Here is a 19,928-nt window from a genome sequence, read left to right on the forward strand (position 1 = left end):
AGAGAAAATGCGAGCTAGAGTATTTATGGTTACCACGGTGGTAGGCGATGTGCAATGGATAATGAAAGGAAAGTCAGATGTGGTGGTGGTTAGTGTTTAACGTCCCGTCGACAACGAGGTCATTAGAGACGGAGCGCAAGCTTGGGTTTGGGAAGGATTGGGAAGGAAATCGGCCATGCCCTTTCAAAGGAACCATCCCGGCATTTGCCTGAAACGATTTAGGGAAATCACGGAAAAACCTAAATCAGGATGGCCGGAGACGGGATTGAACCGTCGTCCTCTCGAATGCGAGTCCAGCGTGCTAACCACTGCGCCACCTCGCTCTGTGGGGGGAAAGTCAAAGTAGGCATCAATTACGAGTAGCCAATAAGTACCTAAAAAAGGTCCCGTGAAGTCAGCATGAATATGCTCTGAGGACTTCTCAGGCGAAGGCTACGGTGACAAAGATGACTTTGGGGGTGGCAGCCTGTGACGCAAAAGGGCTGCAGGCAGCAACCATGTGTGCGATTTGAGAGTCGATGCCGGGCCAGTACACATGATGGTGTGCCACAGATTTTGTGCGAGAGACACCGCAGTGCCCTTGGTGAAGGAGGCGCAAGACCGACGCATGCAAAGACGCAGGTACCACAACACACGGCGAAACATTGTCGGTGGAAAGGAGGATAACAGCATCCCTAGCCGTGAGGCGGTAGTACAAAGTGTAGTAGTTCAGCAACGGATCAGAAGTCTTAGCGGACAGACGATCTGGCCAATCCTTCTGAATACAGCGTAAAACCTGGGAGAGGGTAGGGTCAGAAGCGTAGCAGCCACCAGCCGGTCCTCGGTGATGGGGAACCCTTCCACAACCTGCTGATCGGCAACATCCAGGTGGAAACACAAAAGTTTGTCCCTATCAAATGCCAGATCAGGACCCAGGGGAAGGCGAGACAGTGCATCAGCATTCTCATGTTGAGCCGTCAGCCAGAAATGAATCTCATAATTGAAACGAGACAAGTAAAGAGCCCAGCACTGGAGGCGGTGTGCAGCCTTGTCGGGAAGTGACGTTGATGGATGAAACAAGGAAACATGTTTTTTGTGGTCCATAACAAGATGAAATTTGGATCCATAAAGAAAAACACCAAACTTATGAAGAGCATAAATAATGGCCAAAGCTTCTTTTTCAATTTCAGAATATTTTCGTTGGGCATCCGTGAGAATTTTGGAGGCATAAGCAATGGGTTGTTCAGAACCGACAGAAAAGATGTGCGCATAGATTGCACCAACCCCATATTGAGAGAAGTACATGGCAAGAATGAGATGTTGGCCAGGTCGATAAGTAGCCAGGCACGGGGACTGTTTCAGCATATTCTTCAATTTTTGGAAAGCCGCATCGCATGACGCAGACCCATGAAAGGGTACGTTTTCATGCAACAGGCGATGCAACGGCTGAGCCACCGAAGCCGCAGACAGTAAAAACCTGTGATAGTATGCTATTATTTTCCCCAAGAAAGCCTGCAGTTCCTTAACAATGTAGGACGAGGAAGGGCATCGATCACAGCGACAGTTTGCTGAAGGAGACGAATACCATCCCGAGAGAGTTGGAACCCCAAGTATGTGATAGATGCCTGAAAAAAATTGTGATTTCTGAAGATTACACTTAAGACTGGCAGTCTGTAAGACATGAAAAAGTGTGCGGAGACTCTGAAGATGCTCTTCAGTGGTGGAGCCAGTGACAACAATGTCGTCCATGTAATTGATACACCCAGAGACAGGGAGCAATAATTGTTCCAAGAACCACTGAAAAAGAGCCTTGGCGCTGGCAACCACAAATGGCAATCATTGGTATTGATAGAGGCCGAAAGGCGTGTTAAGGACCAGAAACTGCCAGGAAGCAGCGTCGAGAGGAAGTTGATGATAAGCTTCTGACAGGTCAATTTTAGAAAAATACTGGCCTCCATCAAGTTTAGTGAACAATTCTTCAGGTTGGGGCTTAGGGTAAGTGTCGATGAGGCATTGAAGCATTTACAAGTGGCTTTTAAAATTGCCACAGAGACGAATATCCCCATTGGGATTAGCAACGACAACGACAGGAGAGGACCACTCACTGGAAGTGACAGGAAGCAAGACCCCTGAAGTAGTGAGACGATCCATCTCCCTTTTTACCCAATCACGAAGGGCCACAGGAATGGGCCGAGGCCAAAAAAACTTCGGCCGAGCAGTAGGTTTGGGTGTGATATGAGCTTCAAAGTCATTTGCACGGCCTAACCCAGGAGAAAAAAGGGACAAAAATGTCGTCGACAAGGGATCCAATTGAGCATAAGGATTAGCATCAGAGACGGTATTGACACAAGTCATCTATGGAGAACCCAAAATCGCGAAAGGCATCGAAACCAAAAAAATTCTCTGCGTTTCTCTGGTCGACCACAAATATGGTAACAGTGCGAATGACGGATTTGTAAGATACCTCAGCATTAAATTGTCCCAAGAGAGAAATCTTCTGTTTATTGTACGTTCGTAATTGCCAAATGACAGGTGATAGGATTGGAGAACCCAACTGAAGATACGTCTGAGAATTAATGATAGTGGCAGCAGAACCAGTATCCACCTGCATGCGAATATCCTGACCAGTGGCAGTGAGGAATAACTTCTCTGAAAGGGAAGAAGTACCATTGACAGACAACACAGAAGCAGATTCAGCGTCACGTTCATGAACGTTAGGAATGTGATCAGATTTGCAAACGGATGACACATGACCCTTCTTTTTGCATTTGTAACACATGGGCCAACATTGTGGGCAATCTTCTCATGAATGTTCTATAAAACACCGCAGACACGAAGGAAATTGCTGTGGGTTTTGTTGCAGTTTCTTAGAGGTTTGTTTATGTTTAGGACGAGGCTGCGCTTGGGAGCGTACTGCAGCCATGTCGGCCGGTGGGGACACGCTGCACACTTCATCAGCAGCGCGCAGAGGTTGTACTTCCCCGACATCACCCCACACCTCTATTTGTGCCCCAGTGATGCGAGAAATTTCAAAAGACTGAGCGATGGATAGGACTTTGTCTAGAGTCGGATTTGCCAACTGAAGGGCACGTTGCCTAACTTCTTTGTCAGGTGCCGATCGGATAATAGCATCCCGTACCATGGAATCGGTGTAGGATTCTTTGTGAACTTCTGTAACAAATTGACAATTTCTACTGAGGCCGTGAAGTTCAGCAACCCAAGTACGATAGGACTGATGCGATTGTTTTTGACAATGATAAAAGGCAACACGAGATGCTACCACATGCATATGCTTTTGAAAATATACGGACAGAAGTGAACACATTTCAGCAAAGGACAAAGACGCAGGATCTTTCAAAGGAGCCAATTGCGACAACAACCGATACAATTGAAGTGAAATCCCTGAAAGGAACAGAGACTTACATGTTTGTTCACCCGTGACGTGAAATGCCAAGAAGTGCTGTCAAAGACATTTTCGTAATCAGACCAATCTTCCGCCGTCTCGTCGTAAGAAGGAAAAGGAGTTATAGGCAACGATGAAAGATGCCCCACATTGGATGCCGAGATGAAACTGTGAATCGCTGATGTGAGAAGCATTTGCTGCTGGTCAATGAGACCTTGCAATAGTTGCTCTAAAGTAGCCATGGAAACCTGTGGCTCAACGATGAAAAGAAAAAATCCCATCCTCGTCGCCAATTGTAACGTCAAATTGAACACATGTATTTCAAAAATGACACAATACATGTAAGTCACAGAGCAAGTACACAAAGTAAGACATGTGTACACAGTAACAGTCAAATCAGCACTGAGTCCAAGTCTAGTGGCCGCTGGCTGGCTGGGCGCTTAGGTGGCGCAGCTGCTGCTTCGCTGGCAGACAGCACCGCACGTAGAGGACGCGCGTAACTGCGCAGCGGCACTTTGAAAGATCGGCGAGTCACAACACTGTGCATGGCCTTTTATCAAGAGGAATTGAGCTTGGGGGTCACATGATTAGCTGATGTGACATGACAGGACGGGGAGTGTGGATGCCGCCATTTGAAATACATTGCAGAATGTTTTGATGGGGCGTGAAGTTGAAAATCATATTGCAAGAATCACAATTCCCATGAAAAGAACAGTTGAGACCAGTAATGTGAGTTGAGATCACACAACTTGAATTGTGTTGATGTGCCACGATGTGATAGACTTTTTTCCAGAAAACAATATAGAAATTTACAAAGATCCAAGTAAAAAGTTTCAGACCAGTTTGCTTAGACAGATAGACAGCTTCCAATTCCTTCTTAATGATTAAGAAAAGAAATAACTTAAAATTATTTATTTAGCCATCGGTGGACATTTTAAAATGTACAGATGTTGTCAGTTTGTGTACATTCATGTATTTATACAGTTTAACTAATTAATGGAAAATCTCATATAAAGATGTGAAACAATTACTAACAAAGAGATAGAGGGGCTGGCCAGTACTTACCTCAGCTCAGTACAGCCGATAGAAACACAAAAAACAACCGAAAATTTAAGTTCCTAGCTTTCGGAATAAATGTTCCTTCATTTGGAAGGAGAGAGGGGAAAGAAAGAGAAGAAGGGAAAGTGGATTTAGTTACTCACAACCCAGGTTATGAAGCAACAGGGAAAGGAAAACAGGGAGGGTAGCAAGGATGGAGGCATGGTTGTCAGAGGGAAGCCAAAGATATTCTACTGTAGGTACTGTGCCAGCTTCAAACCAAAGAGGATGCATACAGAAGTAAAGAGGTGTATAGTATAAAGATGTAGGATGAAAAGATGCATGAATGGCTAAAGAGGAAAGGGAAAGAGGAGAAAACTGAAAAGTAGATGGGAGTGAGGTTGTTTAACGTAGGTTCAGTCCAGGGGGATGGCGGGATGAAAGGATGTGCTGGAGTGCAAGTTACCATCTCCACAGTTCAGAGGGACTGGTGTTGGGTGGGAGAAGCCAAATGGAACATATGGTGTAGCAGGTTCCTAGGTCCCTAGAATTATGCTGGAGGGCATGCTCTGCTACTGGGTATTGGACATCTCCTAGGCGGACAGTTCATCTGTGTCCGTTCATGCGCTCAGCCAGTTTAGTTGTTGTCATACCAATGTAAAAGGCTGTGCAGTGCAGGCATGTCAGCTGATAAATGACATGTGTAGTTTCACATGTGGCCCTGCCTTGAATTGTGTATGTTTTACCAGTAGCGGGGCTGGTGTATGTGGTTGTGGGGGGATGCATGGGGGAGGTTTTGCAGCGGGGTCGGTTACAGAGGTAGGAACCGCTGGGTAGAGAAGGTAGTCTGGGAATATTGTAGGGTTTAACAAGGATGTTACGGAGATTAGGGGGACGATGAAAGGCAACTCTGGGTGGTGTGGGGAGAATTTTGTCAAGGGATGATCTCATTTCAGGGATTGACTTGAGAAAGTCATATCCCTGGCGGAGTAATTTATTGATGTATTCGAGGCCAGGATAATATTGGGTGACAAGGGGGATGCTTCTGTGTGGTCTGAGGGTAGTAATATTGTTGTTGGACGGGGAGGAATGTATTGCTTGGGAGATCTGTTTGTGGACAAGGTCTGCAGGATAGTTGCGGGAGAGGAAAGCACTGGTCAGGTTATTGGTGTAATAGTTGAGGGATTCGTCACTGGAGCAGATACGTTTCCCATGAATACCTAGGCTGTAGGGAAGGGAGCGTTTGATGTGGAATGGATGGCAGTTATCAAAGTGAAGATACTGTTGTTTGTTGGTGGGTTTGATATGGACAGAGGTGTGGATGTGAGCTTCAACAAGACGAAGGTCAACATCCAGGAAGGTGGCTTGGGTTTTGGAGAAGGACCAGGTGAAATTCAGATTCGAAAAGGAGTTGAGGTTATGGAGGAAATTAAGGAGTGTTTCTTCACCATGAGTCCAGACCACAAAGATGTAATCTATAAACCTATACCAGGCCAGGGGAAGCAGCTGTTGGGTCTTCAGGAAAGCCTCCTCCATGCAGCCCATGCAGAGGTTGGCATAAGACGGAGCCATCCTGGTTTCCATGGCAGTTCCCCTGATTTGTTTGTAGGTCTGGCCTTCAAAAGTGAAGTAATTATGGGTGAGGATGAAGTTGGTAAGTGTGATAAGGAACGAGGTTTTTGGAAGATCTTCGGGTGGGCGTTGGGAGAGGTAGTGCTCAAGGGCAGAGAGACCATGGGTGTGTGGGATGTTTGTGTAAAGGGATGTAGCATCTATGGTGACAAGAAAGGTTTCAGGTAGGAGAGGAGTGGAAATGGATTTGAGGCATTCTAGGAAGTGGTTTGTGTCCTTGATGTAGGATGGGAGTCTGCGGGTGATAGGTTGGAGGTGTTGGTCTACCAGAGCTGAGATACGTTCTGTTGGGGCTTTGAAGCCTGCTACAATGGGACGGCCAGGATGGTTCTCTTTGTGGATTTTGGGTAATAGGTAGAAGGTAGGGGTACGTGGCTCAGGTGGAGTGAGTAAGTCTATGGAAGCCATTGTGAAGCCTTGTGAGGGACCTTGGATTTTTAGGATTTTCTGCAGCTCAGTCTGGATGGAGGGAATGGGATCCTGGGTAACAGCTTTGTAGGTTGAGGTGTCGGAGAGTTGACGCAGTCCTTCTGCCACATACTCAGGTTATAAGGTTGCCACTATTCCACCTTACTTGACCTCGAATACATCAATAAATTACTCCGCCAGGGATATGACTTTCTCAAGCCAACCCCTGAAATGAGATCATCCCTTGACAAAATTCTCCCCACACCACCCAGAGTTGCCTTTCGTCGTCCCCCTAACCTCCGTAACATCCTTGTTAAACCCTACAATATTCCCAGACTACCTTCTCTACCCAGCGGTTCCTACCCCTGTAACCGACCCCGCTGCAAAACCTCCCCCATGCATCCCCCCACAACCACCTACTCCAGCCCCGCTACTGGTAAAACATACACAATTCAAGGCAGGGCCACATGTGAAACTACACATGTCATTTAGCAGCTGACATGCCTGCACCGCACAGCCTTTTACATTGGTATGAGAACAACTAAACTGGCTGAGCGCATGAACGGACACAGATGAACTGTCCGCCTAGGAGATGTCCAATACCCAGTAGCAGAGCATGCCCTCCAGCATAATTCTAGGGACCTAGGAACCTGCTACACCGTATGTTCCATTTGGCTTCTCCCACCCAACACCAGTCCCTCTGAACTGCGGAGATGGGAACTTGCACTCCAGCACATCCTTTCATCCCGCCATCCCCCTGGACTGAACCTACATTAAACAACCTCACTCCCATTTACTTTTCAGTCTTCTCCTCTTTCCCTTTCCTCTTTAGCCATTCATGCATCTTTTCATCCTACATCTTTATACTATACACCTCTTTACTTCTGTATGCATCCTCTTTGGTTTGAAGCTGGCACAGTACCTACAGTAGAATATCTTTGGCTTCCCTCTGACAACCATGCCTCCATTCTTGCTACCCTCCCTGTTTTCCTTTCCCTGTTGCTTCATAACCTGGGTTGTGAGTAACTAAATCCACTTTCCCTTCTTCCCTTTCTTTCCCCTCTCTCCTCCCTGATGAAGGAACATTTATTCCGAAAGCTAGGAACTTAAATTTTCGGTTGTTTTTTGTGTTTCTATCGGCTGTACTGAGCTGAGGTAAGTACTGGCCAGCCCCTCTATCTCTTTGTTAGTAATTGTTTCACATATTTATACAGTTTGTTACATGTAGTTACACATTGTGACACATAAGTTATTTACAATCATTTTTGCTCCTTATCAAAATGTTACATATACTTCCAATAATTTCCGGGTATGCAGCCAGATCCCGTCGACATTCTGCCATGATATTTCGGCCCAGAGACGTCCGGCCATTATCAGGTGAGTACACAACTACTGAAGAGCCCAGGTGCAGTCGCGGTCGTTATGTCGAATCTCGCGCATGCGAAATGTACACGTTACATATAGTTAAATATTGTGAAACAAAGGTATTTACAATCATTTTGTACTAAGGAATTCACTTACAGTGTAAAAGCAGTGTTCCTGCAGAAACAATTTAAGATTTTTCCTGAAGCATTGCATGTTATCTGTTTCTTTCATTTTCTGCGGCAGTTTATTACACAGTTTTACACCTTCATAGAAGAAGCTATTTTGAGTCTTATGTTTATTCTTCCTGTCTAGGTGAAGACAGTGACTTCTTCTTGTACTATAGTTATGAAAACTGCTATTTGTGATATAATTTTCTATATTTTTCTTGGTGTACACTATGGTTTGGAATATAAATTCACAACGAACAGTTAATATTTCTAACATTTTGAAAAGTTCTCTGCAGTGGGCCCGCTTACTATTTTTGTAATAATTCTTACTGCTCTCTTTTGCATTTTAAATATTGTTTGTAAATTCTAGGCGCTCTCCACCAGAAAATAATACCATAACTGATTACTGAATGAACATAACTAAAGAATACAGTTCTCAAACATTCATTACTGCATGCGGATACAAGGACTCTAAGTGTATAACATGTTGTGGATATCTTTTTTGAGAGTTTCATAGCATCTTCATTCCACTTAATTTGGCTGTCAATGTGCAACCCAAAGAATTTTGTTGTAGGTACATCATCTATGGAGATGTTATCTAGTTTTAAATTTAAGGGATTCTCTTTTCTGTTCATTCTAAAGCATATTGTATTTGTTTTCTTTATGTTGAGAGTTACTTTGTTTTCTTGAGACCATCTGTGAACATCCCTAATTTTCCAGAATTTGTGCTGGAGTCTTACTTGTGATTTCTATGTTGCTGTCATCAGCAAACAAATCTCCTGATATGTTGTGGGAAACCATTTATATACACCAGAAACAATACTAGGCCCAGTACACTTCCTTGATGGACGCCAATTTTGATATATTGTGGATCAGATATATGTTTCTCAACATACTTTGATCCGCTGGAGACATGTGCAACCTCTACTGACTGTACTCTGTTTTCTAGATATGAATGAAACCATTTGAACCACTCCCCTTATTCCTAGTTCCTCTAACTTATGTGACAGCTTCTGGTGGTCAATTGTATCAAATGCCTTAGACAGGTCTAGGAAAAGGCCAGTTACATAGCTGTCCTCATCTAGTGCTTCTAAAACTGTTTTTGTAAATTGCGCTATTACAGATTCTGTACATCTACCAGGCCTGAAACCATGCTGGTTATTGCAGAGGAGGTTGAATTTACTTAGATAGCTCATAAGCCTGTATTACATTACTGTTTCTATCAATTTGGAAAAGCATGACAATAGGGCTATTGGTCTGTAGTTTTCAACGTTTTCTGCATCACCTTTCTTGTGAACTGGTAAAATTTTGGCATGCTTCACATAGTTAGGGGAGCAACCAGTTTTGAAGGATTCATTTATGATTTCTGTTAGTGGAGCTTTGATAATATTTATGCATTTTTTCAGCACACACATTGGGATTTCATCTAAACCTGCCGAGTTTTTGTTATTTAATTGCCGTACAACATTGCGTACTTCCTCCTCGGTAGTTGGAAGCAATACTATTGAGTTTGCTATAGGCTTCTGCATTGGTTGATTAGCACTTTTTGGAAAGTTTTAATGTAACGTTATTGCAATGCTGCTAAAGTAGGTATTCACATAATTTGCTAATTCTTGCAGGTTACTTTCTAAGTTTTCCTTGTTCTTTATTTGTGTGTTTGTACTTATCTGCCTCACAGTCCCTGTTTCTCATTTCACTACAGCCCATGTAGCTTTATTTTTATTATTGGCTAAATTTATGAACTTATTGTTGGCTGATTTTTTTGTAGTGTTGAGTACCTTCCTGTCGATCCTTTGGTAGTTTTTGCAGCGGCAAAAAAAAAAAAACTGGATCACTATTGTTCTTTGTAACGGAGTTTAGGTATTTACAAGTTGAACACATTTTCTAATTGCCTTAGTAATCCATTTATTGTTGGTGGGTGTTCCTATAGGAATTAATTCTTTGGGGAATGTTTCTACAAATTTTAATTTAAACTCAGACATAAAACTGGAGAATTTGCTATTCACTTTAGTTTCTATATATACTCCTTCCCAACTTTCATGTGTTAACTTTAAGGAAAACTCTTGCAAAGCTGATGGAGAGTATACTCTTTTATATACATGCAGTTTTCATTCTTTTTTTACGCAAGTTTCTACTTTTATAATCTGACACAGATGGTCAGACAGTCACACATTTTTAACAAGTACATCACAGCTTCCTCTGCCTACACCTGTAGCTACGTGGTCAATGGTAGATGATGAATGTGTGGTTATTCTTGTTGCACAGTTGGCTAGTGATGACATGCCAAAACTAAGTAGGATATTCATAACTGTGTTACTGGTGCCATCTGTTTTAGCTGTATTTATGTTAAAGTCCTCAAACAAAAGAATATTATGTTTCAGAGTCAATGCTAGTTCTAGGCTTTGTATAAGTTTTGAAAAGAATATCATTAAATTACCACTGGGAGAATAGTATACACATAATATAGTTTGTTTCTTGGGAATATTTAAAGCAACTATTTCTATTGCTGACTCTTCATAGTCTTTGTCCACACTTAGCACGATAATATCATTTCTGAATTTAAATTCAATACCGTTCTTAACATACGTACATGATCCTCCACCTTTCATTGTGTTTCTGCAATAAGAACATTCTTGAACATATGAGGGTACATTAATATACAAGATTACACTTTCTTTACACCAGTGCTCTGTAGTACAGTGTCTAAGACCTGTAACTCGACTTTCAGCTGATGCACTTTGTTTTTTACACACTGAATATTTTGGTGGAATACTGTGAGACATTTAATGTTACTTATCTTCGTGGCTTCTTTTTCATCGTATCTGCAATTGAAAAATCCTTCAGATGGGAAGGAGGTATCCTTTTCAGTCTACTTGTTGCCCTGTGGATGGTTGTTTCCATGTCTGCTGCTGCTCCTGCTATTGCTGGGATTTCTGCTGTTACTGTTGTCTGTGATGCTGCTGTTGTTGGCATTTCTGCTCCAATTATTGTTTGTACTGAAGAGTGGTAAACTTCTCCAGTTTATATCTCCAGTTAAGATTCACAAAGATAGAAATCCGGTTCATGTCATTATGAACCATATGTCATCACCATGCTATAAAATAAATAAGTTTCTTAAAATAAACTTAAATAAGTTTACTCTTCTGATACTTATTTGGGATTAAAAACAGTTCTGAGCTTCCAAATACAGTCAAAAATATACATATACCAAATACTGTAACATTGGCATCCTTGGATGTACAAAACCCTTACAGTAATGTCCCAATAAAAGAAATCATTTAAATAATTAGTAATAATCTGCTATCCCATATCATGATCAGTATTGCACAGTGTACAGAATTAACTGAGTTTCTAGATTTTGTTTAGATTCCATGCTTTCTACTTTCAGTAACAAACTATATTATCAAAAAATGGGCTTGGGACAAGTAATAGTCCAGTTGGCACTTGAGCAGATATTATTGTGAATGATTTAGAATGTAAACCACATTCTCAACTAGTCATAAAATCTAGAAATTTACAAAGCAAAGAAACTAGAACAAACAAACTGCTCAGTGAAACAGAGCAATTTTGTATCAAATGCCTACTTTGCTCTGGTTTATAACATTCTATTTTAATCACTGAACATCTCTCTTCTATATATCTTTCCTATGCCTTTGTTATAAATGGTATGTAGATGACATTTTATTACTGATAAGAGGGTGGCACCAGTGAGGTTAATGCACCTGCCCAAGCAATAGGTAGCATGTACCCAAAAATAACATTTACTATGGATGTTGAAAAAGAGAACTCCACTAACTATCCTGATCTTAATATTAAGTTGACAAAAAACATAAGTTTTCAATTTTCAGGAGACCTACGGGTACAAATAGTCTTCAGTGCCAGTTCATGCCGTCCTCCATGATATAAAAAAGCTTTCTTCACCTCAATGATTCACTGGCTTCTTCGTCTACCTTTGGCCGAAAGCAAAGATGCATGCTCAACCAGAAAATATAACCAATAAAGAATCATCGAAAACCATTCTTATGAAATCTCATGGCAAAATGTCCCAGCAAATAGAAAAATGTTTCAGAAGATCTAGTGTTAGATGTGACTTTTAAATTAACAACACCTTAAAACTGAGAGAAATATATAAACTGAAAAGGGTATATCACAAATGTGATAGCTCTGGAGTATACAAGATTGATTGTAATAACTGTGATAAATATTATATTGGCCAAACTGGCCAGGCTTTTAACATAAGGTTTAAGCAGCAATCGCATCCACATAATGAAACTGCTATTGGATTATGTTTATCAGAACTGGTTATTCTATAAGGGCAGGGAGCATTGAGAAAGACATGCATATTCTCCACGGAGTGCAAAAATACCATGTTCACAAGTTCCAAAAGAGCCAGAAATTTACAAAGCCGAAAAACAAAAGCCAAGAAACACGGTCAAAGGGGTAGAGTAATTTTGTACACAATGTCTGCTTCACTTTGTTTGATAACATGCTACTTTAATCGTTGAATGCCCCTCTTCTAAATATCTTTCCTATGTCTTTACTGAGTATGGAGTGCTTACATATTTACTTCATTTTCTTATGTTGAGCAAATAACTCTTGTTTTCTTGCCCCTTCTCTGTTTGTATGATATATTTTATGTAGGTACATGGTGAAAGACCCCTCCCAGATACGGTAAAAAAAATTGACATAAGCGAGGACCGACCGTAAGCAGCAGCAAAAACATTAATAATGAATGAGTGGTAAGGCAGAGACAAATGAACAAAAAACATCATTCACTTTTCTTTGTACATGATTTTGTTTCGAGTCTTGTATTCTATGTGATTCTGAATAAGAGAAAACTTAATAACACTATTAAGTGTTTTTATTGAAGTGAAGTGGAGCCATGCTGGGAGTATTTCCTTCATCTTGAGAGGCACTGGTGTCCTTGGAGTTGGCTGCCTGCATCTACAATAGGAATATAAGGGAGGAAGTCCATGGTCCTATTTCGTAAGACTAACAGAAGTATAAGATCTTTCAAAAGACAACAGATATAATTAAAATATATATAATGATGGACACACACACACACACACACACACACACACACACACACACACACACACACACAGAGAGAGAGAGAGAGAGAGAGAGAGAGAGAGAGAGAGAGAAAAGAAGCAAGGAAAGGTAAAGTGAATGACGAATAGCACAAGTTCATATATGGAGAACATTTAGTGATAATGCAATTGTAGTATCCTTTAATTTTTTCCATTTTAATTATAAATCATCATTATTATTATTATTATACAATTTCATTAACTAGATCAACTTGTTAATGGCCTGTTATGGTGTTTTATCATTCTTTTCTTGGAATGGCTTGTCACAGGGTACGAAGAGCCCTCTGGCATTTATGTTCCTCTAACCACTTCTTGCCTATGTGGTATTCTGATGGTAAGGCCAACACAAGGTGCTGATTATTTCCAAAAGTCTGTTTTCACTCATTTGGCTTCTTTCTCTACCAGTTTTATCATTTTTATATTATTCTGCATACTCCGTAAACTTGTCCTTACGTACATCATTATATTATCATTTCAAATTGCCGCAAAAGCAAAACAACCATTATTGTCACTTAACAATCTAAATTTCAACACATTTTAATTCACTACACTTGATTACTATAATGACTTATAGACCCGGAAAGCCCACTATAGACTTTACTGAATGTATTCTTCCTTCTATTTTATATCATAGAATGCAGCATTGAAAAATATGTGTTATACCTATAGTGATGACATCTGGCGAGCTTGTAACAAACATTTTGTGACTACTGTATGGCAGTTTGTTTTGAACAGTCGCGCTTTTAACGAAACGACTCTAGTGAGTACCGTATTGTGTGTGTGTGTGTGTGTGTGTGTGTGTGTGTGTGTGTGTGAGAGAGAGAGAGAGAGAGAGAGAGTTTTGTGTTTATCATTTCACATTCACAATGCCATAATGCCATTATGGCTCCATGGCTCCATTATATTACGACATGTTTTTGAAACAGGTATGCCCTGTCATGTTTAAAGTGCATAATATTCAGATGTATGTCAGTAATAATTTTCATCATGGCCTATTTTATTATTTTAAGCGGTGGGCAATCCACTAGTTGTATTTGTATTTTTTTCCATGTTTTGCTACAGATCAGATGGTCATTGCTGACCAAAACTGGTAGTCAGATTACCTACATGTTTGTGATCATAGACATGAAATAAAGAAATTTAAGTAACATATTTGCGAGTATTGCTTCAACGAACATTAAACCTTCCCAATGTTCATTGGGAACATGTGTGAAGACTGTTTACACAAATTTCAACAAATTCTGATATGGCTGAGCAGGAAGACCTATGTAAGCTGACATGGAATGACCCTATAATCTATGGCGACCATAAAATATACATGCAAATGGACTGTTACAGATGAATAATGCATTGCATGACTTACTGCAAAGATAGACTTAATTGTGAATTATTTCGTGTGTTGTGTACTTACACTCCAAAGAATGAGAATATAAATTTTATTTTCATTTCAATAAACTTGTTTTTCTTTGTTTACCTTTGCTTTAGCTTTTCTATGTTGAAGCCCCTTCAGACTGAACACTACTCGTCTTTTCCTTGAAGACTGAAGTACACAGTATCATTAGACATCTATAAAAACCAAAGGCATGCACACAAGCATTTGGCAAGTCCTAATAAGAAAGAAAGGAGAACTTTAGACATAATAAATCTCTAGAAAATGTACTACATAATTAATTTAATACATTATTTACAACATAGAAAGTTTATGCAAAAAAAGGAACCAAATGATTTTATTAAGTAAAAAGGACTACTTAGTAGCTTTAATTGTACATCAATATTACTGTTGTACGTTCATTCACTCATTACATTTTATTTTTATTTAAAATTGATCTTAGAGACTGCTTATTAGAATCAGGTATTTCTGTTAAGAGTTCTTGACAGATTTCATATGTATTACAGAATAGAAATAAAACTAAATTTGGAGTGGGTGAACATTAAATATAATATCCACAAGATTCAGTACTTAGTCCACTTCTGTTCTTAACCTACATACACTAATCATCATCAAAAGAACTGCTGCCAGAAGGACAAGGCAGATGGCAATCATGGTTGGCAGGCAGGTACATGGTACTACACATACAAAATGATTACACTTTCAGCTTTGAAAGAGAAAAATTTGTTGATAACATGGCCACAAAACGTATTTATTAGTATAGCATCTGTCCCACATGGTTGTGAATACAAGCATCCTGATATTGTGGCATGGAACTGTATTGATTGGTCATGGATGTAGTCCAGTGATACCCTATTCCATGCTGCTTGCATCTGAACGTGTAGTTCCCAAAAACTAGTGAGTGGAGGTTGAGTCCTGATGACATGCTCCATGGCACCCCATGCATTCTTGATAGGTGAGAGATCAGGCAAGGTGGCTGACCATGGTGGAGTATCTGCAGCTGCAAGGACTGTTCGGGAGGTAGCAGCAGTATGAGGATGAGTGTTGCCCTCATGATAAAGGGCAGGGGTATGGGAGCCAATGAATGGCAGAGCCACTAGTTGCAAGACCAGCTCCACATGGTGCACAGTAATGTAGTCTGTTAGGAATGCTAACAGTCAACCAACAGAGTGTGTTGCGACATGCAACTGCCTGCCATTGGTGCTAGCACTTATGGGATGTTGCATAGAAGGCAGGACAGCCTGCTGAATGGCCCCTATCAGTGCTGTGGGATCTGTTCGAGTGTGCTGAATAATCCATCAGTTCTGCCTCCTTGTGGTTCCAGCATTCTGTTTCCATTACTGCCAACAATGGGCAATGGTGGTGTCTGTATGATCAGTGTGGCCCTCTGTACAGTGATTGGCCCACCTAGCATCTGACAACCCCACAATGTGGTCCCCCTCAAGCTCTTTCAGCTGGACAGCCTACTGTCAAACATGTCGCATGGGCATAGTGCACGTTCAGGTGATACTCTAATGACACTGTTTGGGGGCCTTGTTCATCAACCGATGAGCACAATCTCATGGCGTCACCCATGTTCCCTGACAGGATAGCCGATCACATAAAAGTAATCATTGGAATAGCTGCTGGTGTGCAACATGGTGCCCAGTTTGCAGTGGGGATCGGGCACTTCTGGTGCAGCTCTTTTTATCAGGATCAGGTATGTGATTACCAACGACATTACAGGAGTCTTCAAAAACTGTGATTTTTGCTATACACCTTGCAGAGATTTTTCATTCGTGTAAGCTCACTTTTTGTGTCTATGTTTGCTTCAATAATAAACTTTATTTTAAAGAATAAATTGTGTTTTACTCAAGGCAGAATCTTTTCAAAACGTATTTGGCTGATCATTCAAGTCTACTGATAATGGGCACAATAAATCTTCACCAGAAAGAGAGATTAACATTAAAATTAGTTCACAGAGAATAGCTTAACTCTTAATCATAGGAAAACTAATATTATAGGGTTCAAAACAAATAAAAATGACTTATAGGTGTCAAAAGTAGAGATCAAAAGGCACACACTGGATTAGCTTTTTGTGTGAAGTTCCTAAATAGGTAGTGAACTGTGGTGGATGAGTTAACCAAAATACCCAACTCTGCCTGTTTGGCATTTGCAGATCTACCACTCTGTATTGACTGGCAGAGGGAATGCCAGCATACTTTCACTTAATTCTCCTTCTTCTGGGGAGTGCAGTTAATGCCAAGAACATATTATATATTCAACAGAACTATGTAGTAGGTGTTGATAACTGAACAACATTACAAGCTTCTTCAGGGAACTTGGGTGTTTCTTACACTTACAAGCTAACAAGATACTTACTTCCTAATGGCAAGTAAAGTTGTCATCAACATAAAGGCTGGTTTGACCACAACAGTGCTTTATTAAGCATGTCCTATATGATGTGGTATACAGTTGCCTTTCTCTGACCTTTGCACTTATGTATGCAGTCATTTATATGGGGACATACAGTTTAGTGTGGACTCCAAACAGTGGTGCTACTCTGAATTTTTCATATAAGGTGAAAGAAATGATACGTAACAGGTACAAATTTTTGGACTGACTGGGGATCGAAACCCAGACCTTTGGATCTTTAGCCTGCCACTTAACCACTAAGACCATTCACCTGTTTGTGGCAGTTGTTTAAGAGTTAATTTAGGATGAACTGTACAATTTACAACTGCAATACAAAAAGCAAACATTAATTTCCATACAGACAATATATCAGAATGTAGGATTTAGAACAGGGTTTTATAATTTGATGTGAAATTCTGGAACAAGTTTCTGGTATGAATCAGGCAGGAAACTGGAAATCCATAAATATTCAAAAACAAAGTAGCAGAGTTCCTTATGAGCGACTCCTGTATTTTATCTGACTTTTCTGATGAAAAATAATGACTAACTTATAAAAATTTCTAATGTTTCCAGCATGTACTATGGTCTATGAAGCTGCTATATGCAATGTTTATGAGGCAAATACATTGCCTGACAAAATGTGAAGAACCCAAAATACATGATCAGATGTTAATTCTGCCGACATTCATGAGAAAATATAGCACATCCTTAGCCAGCACTACCTTCCTTCAGTGACATGGTTCAATGCATGGTTTGTGATAAGAACTCTTGAGACAAAGATGATGTAACTTACCAAACGAAAGTGTTGGTATGTTGATAGAGACACAAACAAACACAAAAACACACACAAAATTCAAGCTTTCGCAACCCACAGTTGCTTCATCAGGAAAGAGGGATGGAGAGGGTAAGACGAAAGGATGTGGGTTTTAAGGGAGAGGGTAAGGAGTCATTCCAGTCCCGGGAGCAGATAGACTTACCTTAGGAGGGAAAACGACAGGTATACACCAGCTTGTGTGTGTGTGTGTGTGTGTGTGTGTGTGTGTGTGTGTGTGTGTGTGTGTGTGTGTGTGTGTGTGTGTGTGCGCGCGCGAGAGTGTATACCTATCCTTTTTCCCTCTAAGGTAAGTCTTTCCGCTCCCAGGATTGGAATGACTCCTTACCCTCTCCCTTAAAACCCACATCCTTTCGTCCTTCCCTCTTTCCTGATGAAGCAACCATGGGTTGTGAAAGCTTGAATTTTGTGTGTGTTTATGTGTTTGTTTCTGTCTCTATCAACATACCAACAATGTAGTTAAACTGTATCAGGTCATAACATGAAAATTAGTATATTTGTGATCTGTATAGTTTTACATTAAAAATATTGTGTACTGTATGTGGGTTCGAGGAGGCTGGAGCAATGGCAGCAGGCTTGCTGCAATGAGGTACAGTATCGCTGAAAGCTGGTCACCAAATGCGTTAAGTTGATGGTTGTGCCAAAATGAAAGACGATGTTGTTGGGACAGTGGCCTTTGATAATTATTAATAAAGATATTGTATTGTATCACAGAAAGAAAAAAGAGAAAAACCTTTGTATGATCTCAATTCATGTATTAGTTGTTGCCTTGTTGCTTTCACATTAAGTTGCACTCATAAGTGAGAGCAACCAGAGTTTCTGTTAATATATTTAAAATGCAAATGTATTATGAAGAATGAATAAAAACTGAATAGAAGATGTAATCAGTACTGATGTAACTGTTACCAACATTTTCATAAAATTAAGGTATCAGCAGGATAATCTTGTTACCCAATGTGAGGACTTGTAAGCTGCTAAGAGCATTGAAATACTGAATCAGTCAAAATATAGTATCAGATTTGCAGTCAAAATATAGTATCAGATTTGCTAATATCATTGGAAACCTATTTTTATTAATGAATTACATGGTCAGGCCGATTGATGGACATGCTGAAGAAATATTTCATATCAACCCGCTGCAGGTGTCAACAATATCAACAGGACCAGGCACAAGCATAGCAGAAATACAATTTTAACTATATAAATTAACATCAAGATCTGGTACAATCAAGAAAGAAGACAACAAATAAAACAAGAGGCAAGAAAGAAAATGAAAATGCAAGACAAAGAGCAAGAGAGGAGATGAAGACAGAAGAAGTGGTCCTCGGTGCAGAAGAAAAGGGAGTGTCTTACAGGTGGTGGCGAGCAGAGGCGATGGTGACCAACATTCTGCAATGTTGGAGGGTTGTATTCAGTGCTGCTGGGGTAAGGGAGGTTGCTGACCTGCTTAGAGGTGGAGGAGCCTGTCAGGGCATCACTACGATTTGCAGACCTGCAGCCTTCGAAATATCGCCTCATAGAGCAGTCACCAAATATTAATAGCAAAGATATATCTGGTGAATTTAGTGAAACAGTAACTGTTATTTGTATTTGGTGTTTGTAGACTGATGCTCGACACCTCACTCATTCTGTTTATATAGTAACAATCAAAGGGTTACACAGTAACGTTATGAATGTAATTTTGGACTCTAGATAGAGTACACATGGACTAAGCTAAAAATCAGCAGTTAGTATGTAACCAGAATGCAGATATAATTATTGATATCTATTTTAGTTGATAAACCATCAGTGTATCAAAGTCTCCGTGACTAGCAAAAATGTTTGAAACACTTGTGTCTTAGAGTAAAATGTCACATATTCTTAAAGAAACTCTGCACACTCATAGTGATAAAAGTAATATTTACATGAAAGAATTGCTAGAGGCTAATAAAGCAGAACTCAAAAATAAACTGGACATTAAGATGAAAGACTTTTTACAAGCTAATAACTCAGTATGCAAAAAGAAATTGGCTATCCACAGTGGTGAAATTTAAGTTAGGGTGAAAGAATTGTTAAGGTGATAATAATGCAGAGCTCAAAATATGTGCACCAGAATTTAGCATGCAATATCACAATACTGAAGGAGAAGTTTCAGGACTGTTATCTATGGATATATTAGAACTAAATATGTGATTAAGGATGTGGGAACAGAAATTGGTGCTATGGATGAATGATTGGAGAAACATAT

At 40.3% G+C, this 19,928-nt stretch overlaps 1 non-coding gene across 1 annotated transcript; it reads right to left on the reverse strand.

The window, feature by feature from the left end:
* Positions 1-250: 250 nt before the first annotated feature.
* Trnaa-cgc (transfer RNA alanine (anticodon CGC)) lies at positions 251-323 on the reverse strand. Its single transcript has one exon. It is a non-coding gene; the product is annotated as a tRNA-Ala (tRNA).
* Positions 324-19,928: the final 19,605 nt, after the last annotated feature.

Source organism: Schistocerca gregaria, chromosome 3, assembly GCF_023897955.1.
Source record: "Schistocerca gregaria isolate iqSchGreg1 chromosome 3, iqSchGreg1.2, whole genome shotgun sequence".
Classification (NCBI taxonomy): domain Eukaryota; kingdom Metazoa; phylum Arthropoda; class Insecta; order Orthoptera; family Acrididae; genus Schistocerca; species Schistocerca gregaria.